Consider the following 13,613-nt stretch of genomic DNA (forward strand, 5'->3'; position numbering starts at 1 on the left):
CAGAGAAAGAGAATGAAATAACAAAGCAAGTCATGCAAACCATAGAACCGAGCATCAACAACAGCATTCTGAACCAAATTGAGTCCTTGGATCCAAATCCCCAGAGCAGGCCCAAAGCCTTGGAATTTAGTTCATTGTATTAGCTGGGAAATTGATGCAATGTTCACAGACATGAAGCACAGCAGCCAGAGACACTCTCAGCCTTAGTGTCGTGGAGAGAGGAGCCCCCAGACTATAGGGGGCAGTGTTTAAATCGTCCAGACCTTGCATTAGGACCCTGTCCTGCTGCAGCACGTCGCTCCAGGCCTAGATTTTGCTGCCAGGGAAGCTGTTCTCCAGCATGGACACTAGCCTCTGTAGTATCCAGGACATCTGTAGGGAGCACGCCTCAGAAAGGCAGCGTCCATCATTAAGGACCCTCACCACCCAGGACATGGCTTGTTCTCTTGGTTACCATCAGGAAGGAGGTGCCCACTTAATGATTCTGGAACAGCTTCTTCTCCCCTGCCATCTGATTTCTGAATGGACATTGAACCCATGAAGAATACCTCACTACTTTTTATTTCTACTTTTTACACTACATTCATATTTATTTATATACACACAAACTGTAATTCATAGTTTTTTCTCTGTATTATTGTGTATTGCATTGTACTGCTGCCACAAAGTTAAAACATTTCAAGACATATGCATGTGATATTAAACCTGATTCTGATTTGTGACATTAACATTAACAATGCCAATAACATTGATATTTTATACTACAAATACCAGAAGCATGAACTAAACTGCTTTGGAATGCATCAAGGAAATACTACACATTTTTCTTACTAATAAGCAACATCAATAATCAAAAGTTGTTCATTTCTCTTGCTGTTATCATATGTAAATATATATTTCAAAGAGCAGTTCTGTTAAGCATGCAGAAATAGCTTGCTAGTCCTGTCTCCCGAATTCCTTCACTTTTGGATTCCAGATGATATTCTCTGCTCAAACTAATGAAGTCAGGAATTTCAACCCCTTTAGGATTTAATCCCGAGTCTTACAAGGGACTGCAGGTACTGCCTGAACACTACTCCAGTAAACATTTTCTAAGTTCATTCCAGTGCAAAAGAGGATTTTCACTTATAACTTTTATAACGGAGTTAATCCATCCCATGCACATTCCAATATAATGGTGGTAGTATAAATGCACTTTAATTGAATCAGTGTGTGTGTGGTTAGGGAGGAAAGGCAGCTCCGAGTAATTGAGCTACAGCTGGGTAAAATGTACTGAAAAGAAAAATGTTAGCCAAGCCTCACACAAACTGACTTAATTTAACTCCTTTGTTACCCGAATGCATTTTGCTTTCATTTCAATTAGAGTACAACAAATCCGCGCTTGTTCTCTAGTGCCGGTGAAGGGTCTTACCTCAGCCGTGATATTGTGTGCTGTAGCTCCCTTTAGCAGAGCCACTCTTGAATCATCGGTTATCGTTTCAAAGATGAAATTTTGCAAGATCGCGGAAGATAACTGAGAAGGGCCCAGCTCTGTGCGCTGGACAATTCCTTCCACATAAACCCCTTTCTGGCCAATGCCGTAGAGTTTTTGTCAACTCTACCACGTTTAATTAAAGGCAGGCTTGTTAAAATACATCTGGGAAATATGATGTTGATCCAGTCTATAATGTGGATGTTTGCCCTTTGGCCACGGAATGAATGAATTTCACTAAAGTTATTATCTCTTAGGCAGCAGGTGCTTAGATTCCTAGTGCGAAGCAAAAGTAGACTTTTGTTGTCTGGTCTGATTTTAATTCAAATTCAATAATTTGAGCCTTTGTTCTTGGAATGAGCCTGCATATGTCCAAGAGAGCCTTGCTGTAAAGAACTGGAAAAAAAACACCACTGTCCCAACACCAACGGCTTTTATCCTCTCTCAAAGAGAGGAGAATCTTCAACTTCTGTTATGAATGACTAAGCACATCTGAGAAAAAAAGGAAGTGACATCTTCACCTCCTTCATCTGGAATGTCGAAGTGTAACCTCAAAGGCAAGTTGGGAGGTGGGCAAAGCGGCAAAGTAAACAAAAGACACCATAGTGTATAATAACATGACTTCTTAGAACATGTACCCCAGAGGCAGGGAAACAGTGAGGGACAGCGAAAGTACAACACCATCTGCACTTTCACCCACTGGCCATTTTATTAGGTACCTCCTGTTCTTAATAATGTGACCACAACGTGTATTTTGTGGTCTTCTGCTGTTGTAGCCCATCCACTTAAAGGTTCAAAGTGTGTGTACAGAGACGACTTTCAGCACGCTGCTGTTATAACACGTGGTTATTTGAGTTACTGTCATCTTCCTGTCGGCTTGAACCAGTCTGGCCTTTCTCCTCTGATCTCTCTAAGTAATTAAGCCACAGAACTGCCACTCACAGGATGCATTTTAGTTATTCGCACCATCTTCTGTAGACTCTAGAGGCTGTTCTCCATGTATGTCCCGAAGTATTTCTGAGATGCACAAACCGACCAGTCTGGCACCTAGTCAAAGTCACTTGGATCATATTTCTTCCCCATTCTGATATCTGAACCTCTTGACCATGTCTGCATGCTTTTATGCATTGTGTTTCCACCGCATATAGGGTTGGAAGGTGTTGGATCATTGTGGAAGTAGCTAAAGACCCCACTGATGGGAGTTGTATATAGACCCCCAAACAGTAGTAAGGATGTGCCCTACAAATTACAATAGGTGATAGAAAATGCATGCCAATAGTGTTGGGGGGCTTCAATATGCAGGCAGATTGGGAAAAACAAGTTGGTGCCGGATTCCAGGTGGGGGTATTTCTAGAGTGGCGACAAGATAGCTTTTTAGAGCAGCTCATGGTTGAGCCACTACTAGGGGATCAGCTGTTCAGGATTGGGTGTTGTGAAATGAACCAGAATTGATTAGAGAGCTTATGATAAGCTCTCTCTTTATTCTTTGGAGTGTAGAAAGTTGAGGGGGGACTTGATAGAGGTATTTAAAATTATGAGGGGGATAGATAGAGTTGACGTGGATAGGCTTTTTCCATTGAGAGTAGGGGAGATTCAAACAAGAGGACATGAGTTGAGAGTTAGGGGGCAAAAGTTTAAGTGTAACATGAGGGAGAATTTCTTTACTCAGAGAGTGGTAGCCGTGTAGAATGAGCTTCCAGCAGAAGTGGTAGAGGCAGGTTCGGTATTATCATTTAAAGCAAAATTAGATAGGTATATGGACAGGAAAGGAATGGAGGGTTATGGGCTGAGTGCAGGCCAGTGGGACGAGGTGAGAGTAAGCGTTCGGCATGGACTAGAAGGGCCAAGATGGCCTGTTTCTGTGCTGTAATTGTTATATGGTTATAAGGTTATATAAAAGAACCTTTATGGACAAGTGAACATAATATGATCAAATTCACCCTGACATTTGAGAAGGAGAAACTAAAGTCAAATGTATCAGCATTACAGTGGAGTAAAGGGAATTACAGAGGCATGAGAGAGGAGTCGGCCAGAATTGATTGGAAAAGAACACTGGCTGGGATGTCAGCAGAACAACAATGGCTGGAATTTCTGGAAGCAATTCAGCAGGCACAGGATATGTACATCCCAAAGAGGAAGAAGTATTCTCAAGGAAAGATGACATAACCATGTCTAACAGGAAAAGTCAAAGCCAGCAGTAGGGCCAAAGAGAGGGCATACAATAGAGCCAAAATTAGTGGGAAGTTAGAGGATTGGGAAGCTTTTAAAAACCTAATAGAAGGAAACTAAAAAGACATTAAGAAGGTAAAAATGGTTTATGAGAGTAAGCTAGCCAATAATATTAAAGGGGATACCAAAAACCACTTCTGATACCTTAAGTGTAAAAGAGAGGCGAGACTGGATATCTGGAAAACAATGCTGGAGAGGTAGTAATGAGGGGCAAAAAAATGGCGGATGAACTGAATAAGTATTTTGCATCAGAGCTCATGAAGTGTGTAAAGTCACCATAAGCAGGACAGACAAAGGAGAATCAGTTGATGTGCATTTGGATTTTCAAAAGGCCTTTGACAAGGTGCCACACATGAGGCTGCTTAACAAGCTGTGAGCCCATGGTATTACAGGAAAGATTCTATCATGGATAAAGCAGTGGCTGATTCGCAGGAAGCAAACAGTGGGAATAAATGGAGCCTTTTCTGACCCGTTGCCAGTGACCAGTGGTGCTTCACAGGGGGTCTGCGTTGGAACTGATTCTTGTTCTGTTTTATGTCAATGATTTGGATGGAGGAAGTGATGGCTTTGCTGCAAAGTTTGCAGACGATATGAAGACAGGTGGAGAGGCAGGTAGTTTTGAGGAAGTAGAGAGCCACAGAAGGACTTAGGCAGATTAGAATAGGCAAAGAAATGGCAAATGAATGCTGGGAAATGTTTGGTCATGCAATTTGGTAAAAAAAAATAAAAGGGCTACTATTTTCTAAATGGAGAGAAAATACAAAAAACTGGGATGCTAAAGGACTTGGGAGTAGTCCTGCAGAATTCCCTAAAGATTAGTTTACAAGTTCTGTGGTGAAGAAGGCAAATGCAATGTTAGCATTCATTGCAAAAGGACTAGTATCTGAAAGCCAGGAAGTAATGTTGAGACTTTATAAAGCACTGGTGAGGCATTACTGTGAGTTTTGTGAGCAGTTTTGGGCTGCTTATCTTAAAAAGGATGTGCTGAAGCTGGAGAGGGGTTCGAAGGAGGTTTACGAAAATGATTCCAGGATTGAATGGCTTGTTATATGAAGAGCGTTTGATGGCTCTGGTTCTGTCTTCATGGTTATTCAGAAGAATGAGAGGGTGAACTTGTGATAAACTATGGATACCTGTCTGGACATGCCCCTCTGCTGACTGCTCCTGTGGCTCCTCCCGCAGACCCCTGTATAAAGGCGATTGGAGGCACTGCTCCTCCCTCAGTCTCCAAGATGTTGTGGTCTCTTTTGCTGCTAATAAAAGCCACCTTGGTCGCCGCCATCTTGCCTGCCCGCCGCGTGCGAGGCATGGGGGCGGCAATCTTTGTCGGCGCCACTTCGCCCCGCCTCCGACCCACGGGTGCTTACTGGGCACCAAGACGGCGATTCAACTCTGGCCTCTGTGACCCTCGACCAGAGTGCTCCACACCAGCTTGCAAGGTCAATGATGGACATCCTGGTGGAGGGGCACAGGACTAGCTGCCTGTTTAATACGGGCAGCACTGAGAGTTTTGTTCACCCGGACACAGTGCAATGCTGCGGACTCCTGGCACAGCCAGTAAGCCAGAAGGTCACCATCCGGGTGGGTTGTGTAGCGACACTGGTGGTACAGGGCACAGAATATCAGGACTTTGCGTTACTGGTCATGCCTCAACTGTGTGCCCCTGTGCTATTGGGGCTCGGCTTCCAGAGCCACCTGAAAAGTGTGACAACTCCCACCAATCACTGTCAGAAATCCTCAGTTTTGTGGGACTTTGTCACATACCCCGCTACTGACCACACACACACACCGACCTGCGCATCCCACCCAGCACCACCGGCACCGGTGCTACGTAGATCGCAGCGACAGACTCGACCACCTGATAGACTTAACCTGTAAATATACTTGTAAGAAACTTCGCCCCGTGGAGACTCTCTTTTAAAACAAAGCGGGGGTGAATGTGGTAAACTATGGATACCTGTCTGGACACGCCCCTCTGCTGACTGCTCCTGTGGCTCCTCCCACAGACCCCTGTATAAAGGCAATTGGAGGCACTGCTCCTCCCTCAGTTTCCAAGATGCTGTGGTCTCTTTTGCTGCTAATAAAAGCCTGTCATTTGCCTCCCGTCTCCGAGAGTTATTGATGGTGTATCAGAGCTGATTGAAACCTACCGAATAATGAAAGGCCTTGATAGTGGATGCGGAGAGGATGTGGGGGCAAAGTCTGAAATAGAGGGACGTCCTTTTAGAATGGAGATGAGGAGCAACTTCTTTAGCTGGAGAGTGATGAATCTGTGGAATTCTTTTCCACTGACGGCTGTAGAGTCCAGGTCTTTATGTATCTTTAAGACAGAGGTTGATAGATTCTTGACTGGTTAGCTCATGAAGGGATACAGGGAGAAGGCCATGATGAAATGGCTGAACAGACTCGATAGGCCTAATGGCCTAATACTGATCCAATATCTTATGGTCTTCAGGTCTTATAAAGTCTGACCCCTCCCTCCTACATAGCCCTCCAGTTTTGTTTGTTTATGTATTGAGATACACCATGGCCCTCCTGACCCTCGAGCTGTGCTACCCATAATCCCCTGAGTTAATCGTAGCCTTATCACGGGCCACATTCGCATGACCAATTAACCTACCAACCGGTAAGCCTTTAGACTGTGGGAGGAAAGCCCATGTGGGCACCGATACTGTAGTGTACTGCCGCCCTTGGTAGCATAGTCCTTATCATCCATGTGCCTATCTAAGAGATTGTTCCCAGTTGTTTAATGTATCTGCCTTTACCACCACCCCAGCGTACCGTTCCACACACCCACCAATGTTACAATGTACCTAAATGGATTATGAGGGTTTGCATTAGCCCTCTTTGTAAAACAGTGCAGGATGCTCCAGATTAAAGGGTAGGCGTGGAGTGGGATAAATAATTCATAATTTATTTATTTGTTTGTTTAAGAACATAGAACATAGAATAGTACAGCACATTACAGGCCCTTCGGCCCACAATGTTGTGCCGACCTTCAAACCCTGCCTCCCATATAATCCCCCACCTTAAATTCCTCCATATACCTGTCAAGCAGTCTCTTAAACTTCACTAGTGTATCCGCCTACCACCACTGACTCAGGCAGTGCATTCCATGCACCAACCACTCTCTGAGTGAAAAACCTTCCTCTAATATCCCCCTTGAACTTCCCTCCCCTTACCTTAAAGCCATGTCCTCTTGTACTGAGCAGTGGTGCCCTGGGGAAGAGGCACTGGCTGTCCACTCTGTCTATTCCTCTTAATATCTTGTACATCTCTATCATGTCTCCTCTCATCCTCCTTGTTTGTTTGTTTATTATTTATTTATGTATTTGCGCAGTTTGTTGCCTTTTGCACATTGGTTAAATGCCAAAGTTGGTGTGGTGTTTCATTGATTCTATTGTGTTCATTATTCTATCATGAATTTATTGAGTATGCCCACAAGAAAATGAATCTCAGGGTTGTACATGGTGACACACATGTACTTTGTAATGAAATTTACTTTGAACTTTGATTAGTGATGATCTTTCAAGAATCACTGGATTCAGGAATGATTCTGGATGACTGGAAAACTGCAAACATCTCCTCCTCTCTTTAAGAAGCGAGGGAGGCAAAAGAAAAGAAATTACAGGCCATTTAGCCTGATTTCAATGGTTGGGAAGACGTTGGAGTCCATTTTTTAAGGATGACCTTTTGGAATACTTGGAGGCACATGATAAAATAAGCCAAGGTCAGCACGGATTCCTCAAGGGGAAATCTTGCCTAATTTTTCAAGGAAATAGCAGTGAGGATAGACAAAGGAAAGACAATAGATGTTGTTTACTTGGATTTTCAGAAGGCCTTTGAGGAGGTGCCACACATGAGACTGCTTAAAGAGGGTAAGACCCCAAAGTATTACAGGAAATACACTAGTATGGATGGCTGATAGACAGGAGGCAAAAATGGGAATAAAGGGGGCCTTTTCTGGTTGGCCACTGGTGACTAGTGGCATTTTTCAGGGGTTACTATAGGGACTGCTTCTTTTTACATTGTACATTAATGATTTGGATGACTATGTGGCCAAGTTTATTGCTGTTCCAAAGATAGTTGGACACTCATTTAGAACAGAGCCGAGGAAGAATTTCTTTAGCCAGAGCATGGTGAGTCTGTGGAATTGATTGCCACAGGCAGCTGTGGAGGCCAATTTGTTGGGTATACTTATAGCAGAAGTTGATAGATTAGTAAGGAGATCAAAAGTTATGGGGAGAAGGCATGAGAATGGTGTTGAGAGAGCCATGATGGAATGGCAGAGCAGACTCGATGGGCTGAGTGGCCTAATTAAGCTCTAGTCTTCTAGTCTAATGTCCACTGTTAGTTGAAAAGGCTCTTGGACTTCCTACTTCATTTGAACCATTAAAACAAAAAAGCTTGGTTCACAATAAACACAAGAGATTCTGGAAATCCAGAGCAACGTACACAAACTTCTGCAGGTCAGACAGAATCTATGGAAAGGAATAAAGTGTCGATGTTTCAAGCTGAGATGCACTGTAGAATCTTCTTATCAACAGAGAATCCAGGAACCAACTGCTCAGATCAGGCACGACCTGTTCAGAAAGAAATGGAGCTAACTTCTCCCTTTCACGACCTTTCATCAAACCATTCTAAATTACATGCATTAGCAGGACCATAAAACCATAAGGTATAGGAGCAGAATTAGGCCATTTGGCCCATCAAGTCTGCTCTGCCATTTCATCAAGGCTAACCCATTTCCCTCTCAACCTCAATCTCCTGCCTTCTCCCCGTATCCCTTCGTGCCCTGACCAATCACCCTCTCTCTTAAATACACCCAAGCCATTACTTGGCCTCCACTGGTGCCTGCGGCAACAAATTCCACAGATTCAACACTCTCTGGCTCAAGAAATTCCTCCTCATCTCTGCTCTAAATGGGCATCCCTCTATTCTGAGGTCCTCTGATCTTAGATCTCAGTGGAAATTCTGAATTAAGAGTGGAATTGACAAACTAATATTTATGCAATGAGTGAACGCTCTAGACAAGGACAGGCTATTTATGGTCAATGGAGTCAAAATCATTTCTCCCCATGTGATCTGACTCTCATACCTTCTTCCCTTGCTCTTTAACATTTCTCCTTTCCAGGTAGTTTGCACACCTCCTTTAAAACAAATTTCACATCACATGGCAGTGATAATAAACCTGATTCTGAAAAAAATTGCAGATCCTCTTTCGACCATAATTTCTGCGTTCCAACCACTTTTCCTGTAAATTAGTTTAAATTTTGGGGGGTACTTTGTAAACTAAGGAATGAAAAGATCTGGATTTACACAGTACTTTGCATACCCACAGGCACCCCGACATTGAAACTATGTTACCGCTGCAAAGTGGAAAATGCAACCATCAATTTGAGCATAAAGTTAAACAAAACTTTCAGTGTACAAGTTGTTGACAGTAGTCGAAAAGGGCACAGACTTATAAAAATTCTACAGTTTGTCTTCTTTTGCACATTGGTTGTTTGTGTTCTGGCAATGGAGACGGTCCAGCGAAGTTTACAAGAATGATCTCAGAAATGAAAGGGTTAACATATGAGGAGCATTTGATGGCTGAGGGCCTCTACTTACTGGAGTTCAGAAGAATGAGAAGGGGGATCTCATTGAAAATCTATCAAATATTGAAACGCATAGGTAGTGTGGACGCGGAAGGGATGTTTCCAATTGTGGGGGAGACTAGGACCAGAGGGAGTAGCCTCATAATTGAAGGACGTTCCCTTATAAAAGAGAGGAGGAGGAATTTCTTTAACTAGAGGATAGTGAATCTTTTGAATTTATTTCCATAAACAGCTGTGGAGGCCAAATCACTGGGTATAATTAAAGCAGAAGTTGATAGGTTCTTAATTACATAAGAACATAAGAAATAGGAGCAGGAGTAGGCCATCCGGCCCATCCAGCCTGCCCTGCCATTCAATAAGACCATGGCTCAATCTTTCTGCCTTAATTCCCTTACTCTGTGAAAATCTATCTAACTGTATCTTAAATATATTTAGTGAAGAAGCCTCAATTGTTTCCCTGAGCAGAGAATTCCACAGATTCACCATTCTCTGGGAAAAACAGTTTCTCTTCATCTCCATCCTAAATCTTCTCCCCTGAATCTTGAGGCAATGTCCCCTAGTTCTAGTCTCACTTACTAATAGAAACAACTTTCCTACTTCTATCTTATCTATCCCTTTCAAAATTTTGTATGTTTCTAAGATCCCCTCTCATTCTTCTGAACTCCAGAGAGTATAGTCCCAGGCGACTCAATCTCTCCTCATAGGTTAACCCCTTCATCCCATGAATCAGCCTGGTGAACCTCCTCTGCACTGCCTCCAAAGCCAGTATATCCTTCCTCAAGTATGGAGATCATTAGTAGGAACATCAAAGATTGCACAGAGAAAGCGGGAGACTGATGTTGAAAGGGAAAATAAATCAGCTGTGATTGAATGGCGGAGCAGATGGGCCAAATGGCCTAATTCTACTCCCATGTCTCCTGGTCTTGTGGTCTTATTCTATTGCATTTCTTTACTTTCCTGTGAATGTCTGCAAGAAAATTAATTTCAAGCTCATAGCCGGTAAGAAACAGGTACTTTGAAAATTACTTTGAAATTTGTACCTGAGATCTCGAGTGTCCTAGGCAGTATTTGATTAAAGATTAATGATTAGCTTTATTTGTCACATTACAGTACAATGAGATATTGAAACAAATGGTGAAAAGCATAGTTTGCGTCAACGATCATCAGTCTGAGGATGTGCTGGAGACAGCCCGTTAAGTGTCGCTGTGCATCCAGTGCCAACATAGCATAATGATGGCACTTTATATCAAACCATAATAAACCGTATTGCAGTATGATTGGATATATGAGCTTTAGTGGCCAAGTTGCAGGCAGCTATAGGAAAGGACACAGACTTCTAACAATTGCCCTCCAGCTTAACATCCAGAGTGTCCTAGGCAGTAGTTGTGTCCCTACCACAACCAACATTGTTATTTCATGCTCTCTTTATTTATTGAGATTTACTTCTAGTTGCATTTCACTGTTTTTTGGTCTTCTATGCCATTTCATTGATCCTGTTTACAGTTACTTTTCTATAGATTTGCGGAGTATACGCTGAAAACAGATCTCAGGGTTGTATGTGGTGATATATATGTACTCAGATAATAAATTTCACTTTGAACTTTGTTTACCAAAAGACTATAAGACATAGGAACAGAGTTGGGAAATTGAGCCCATTGAATCTGCTCTACCATTCTTTCATGTCATGGCTGATTTATTAACCCTCTCAACCCCATTCACCTGCCTTCTTCCTGTATCCTTTGATGCCTTTACTAATTAAGAGCCTATCAATCTCCGCTTTAAATATACACAATGATATAGTCTCCACAGCTGTCAGAGGCAATGCACTCCACAGATTCATCAGCTTCAGCTGATTCAGCAAATTCCTCCTGGTCTCTGTCCTTGTGTCCTGGCACATTCTGTAAGCCATCCTTTTCAGGAAAAGAAAGGGCTCACAATCAGTTAACATTTCTGTTTGGCTTTTGAACACTACACTATTTTCTAACCTCTGTTATTCATCAGTGTAAAGGAGACGGGGCAGACCGGGGCTGGGACTTCCTTAGCTAATGATTCCTGAGCTGTAGCCTTATATGAGAAACAAGAGGGTGACCCCAAAGTATGAGTGCTCACACCAAGTATAGCTCAAGTATTCTTATCCTTCGTAGGACGTCATGGGACTGAGGATGACTTGTTATTTATTTTATTTAGAGACACAGCACTGATACATCAGGCCCTTCCAGCCCAACGAGCCTGCACCACCCAATTACACCCATGTGACCAATTAACCTACTGACCCGTACATCTTTGGAATGTGTGAGAAAACTAGAGCACCCAGAGGAAACCCACGTGGTCATGAGAGGAATATACAAAGTCTTTACAGTCAGCAGGGCAAAATGAAACTGGGTCACTGGAGCTGTGATAGTGTTATGCTAACCACTACACTACTAGAGTGTCCTATATTGACTTTCAGGCCCTGTCCCTTGAGAGAACTTAACCATGAGCTTGGTGTTGGGTTTGAGGCCTTGTTCTTTATATAGTCATTTGGAATTGCTATTGGCATTAGTTTATTATTGTCACATATACTGAGATGGAGTGAAAAGCTTGTCCAGTCTACTGTCCATATAGATCAGATCATTACACAGTGTAGACCAAGGTAAATAACAAAATGAAGTGTAACAACAACAGCACAAGTGAACCTGAGTCAGAATCAGATTTAATATCACTGTGAAATGTTGTGAAATTTGTTGTCTTTGCAGCAGCAGTACAATGCAATATGTAATAATAGAGAAAAACTGCGAATTATTGCAAATAATAGTTAGATTAAATAAGTAGTGCAAAAATAGAAGTAAAAAAGTGGTGAGGAAATGGTCATGGGTTCAATGTCCATTCAGATTTTTGGTGGTAGAGGGGAAGAAGCTGTTCCTGAATTGTCAAGTGTGTGACGTGTGTGTGAAATTCTGAAACAAGCATTAAAGTGCAAGATTATAACAAGGTGTATTGTCAGGTCAAGAGTCAATTTGATTTTGACCAGGAAATTGCTCAGTAATCATATAACAGTCGGGTAAAGGCTGACCTTGAGCCCAGTGGTACATGCTTTCGGGTTTTTGTATCTTCTGCCCGATGGCAGACGGGAGAAGAGAGTATCTACAGTGTTGTGCAAAAGCCTTAGTACACACACCTGTATAGTTGGGATGCCTAAGATTTTTGCACAGTACTGTATTTGTCCATGTGGAGCGAAGAGAGAGTTTGTAAATAATGCAGGAACAATTGTGTTGGGAGTGGCGAGGGTGGAGCACCACAAGAGGGGTGTGGGACAGGTGGCAAAGAAGGAGTGCCAAGGATGGGGAGTGGGGGGGGGAGCATGTGGGTGCAGACACACCCAGCCATGGGACACCAGGCAAGGTCATTTGATTCCAAATAAATGGTTTATTGATTATTACAGAATTCATCTCTGGTGTTGCCCACTCCTTCCCCTTCTCTCAACCATGATTTCCCTCTTCCTGTCCTCTTCCCACTCTCAGTACACAGTAGAGACCCATATCAGAATCAGGTTTATCATTACTCACATACGCCATGAAATTTGCTTTTTATTTTGCTGCAGTACATAAAATTACTGCAGTCCTGTGCAAAAGTCCCAGGCATTCCTGCAATATATATATGTGCCTAAGACTTCTGCAAAGTTCTGTAGGTAGGGCCTTTGCTGCTGTTGGCTGTTTTACTGGGGCAACAATAAGTATATGACATGTGGCAATAATAAACCAGTTCCAAATTCCTGACCAGGGCCCTGCACTAGGGTCAAACACTATGAAAGTTTTGGATTTCAAGATGATAATCAGTCGGTCCTGGGCCCTGGAAAAAAAAGCTTAATCTTTCAAATGGCAAAATATTGGACAAGGGAACCAGGGAGAATGCAGTACAAACACATTCCATAAGATCATAAGACATAGGAGCAGAGTTAGACCACTCGGCCCATTGAACTTGTTCCACCATTTCACCATGATCCATTATCCATCACAACCTCCTTCCCAATGTATCAATGTATCTACAAAGAAGGCAAGACAGCAGCTATATTTCGTTAGGAGTTTGAGGAGATTTGTTATGTCGCCAAAGATACTTGCCAATTTCTACAGATGTACGGTGGAGAGCATTCTAACTGGCTGCATCGCTGTCTGGTGTGTGGGGGGGGGGGGGGTCACCGCAAAGGATCGGAATAAGCCGCAGAGGGTTGTAAACTTAGTCAGCTCCATCATGGGCACCAGCCTCATAGCATCCAGGAAGCGTCAAGGAGCAATGTCTCAAAAACGCGGCATCCATCATGAAGGATCCCCATCACC

The sequence above is a fragment of the Hypanus sabinus genome, chromosome 10 (assembly GCF_030144855.1).
Source record: "Hypanus sabinus isolate sHypSab1 chromosome 10, sHypSab1.hap1, whole genome shotgun sequence".
In the NCBI taxonomy this organism is placed as follows: domain Eukaryota; kingdom Metazoa; phylum Chordata; class Chondrichthyes; order Myliobatiformes; family Dasyatidae; genus Hypanus; species Hypanus sabinus.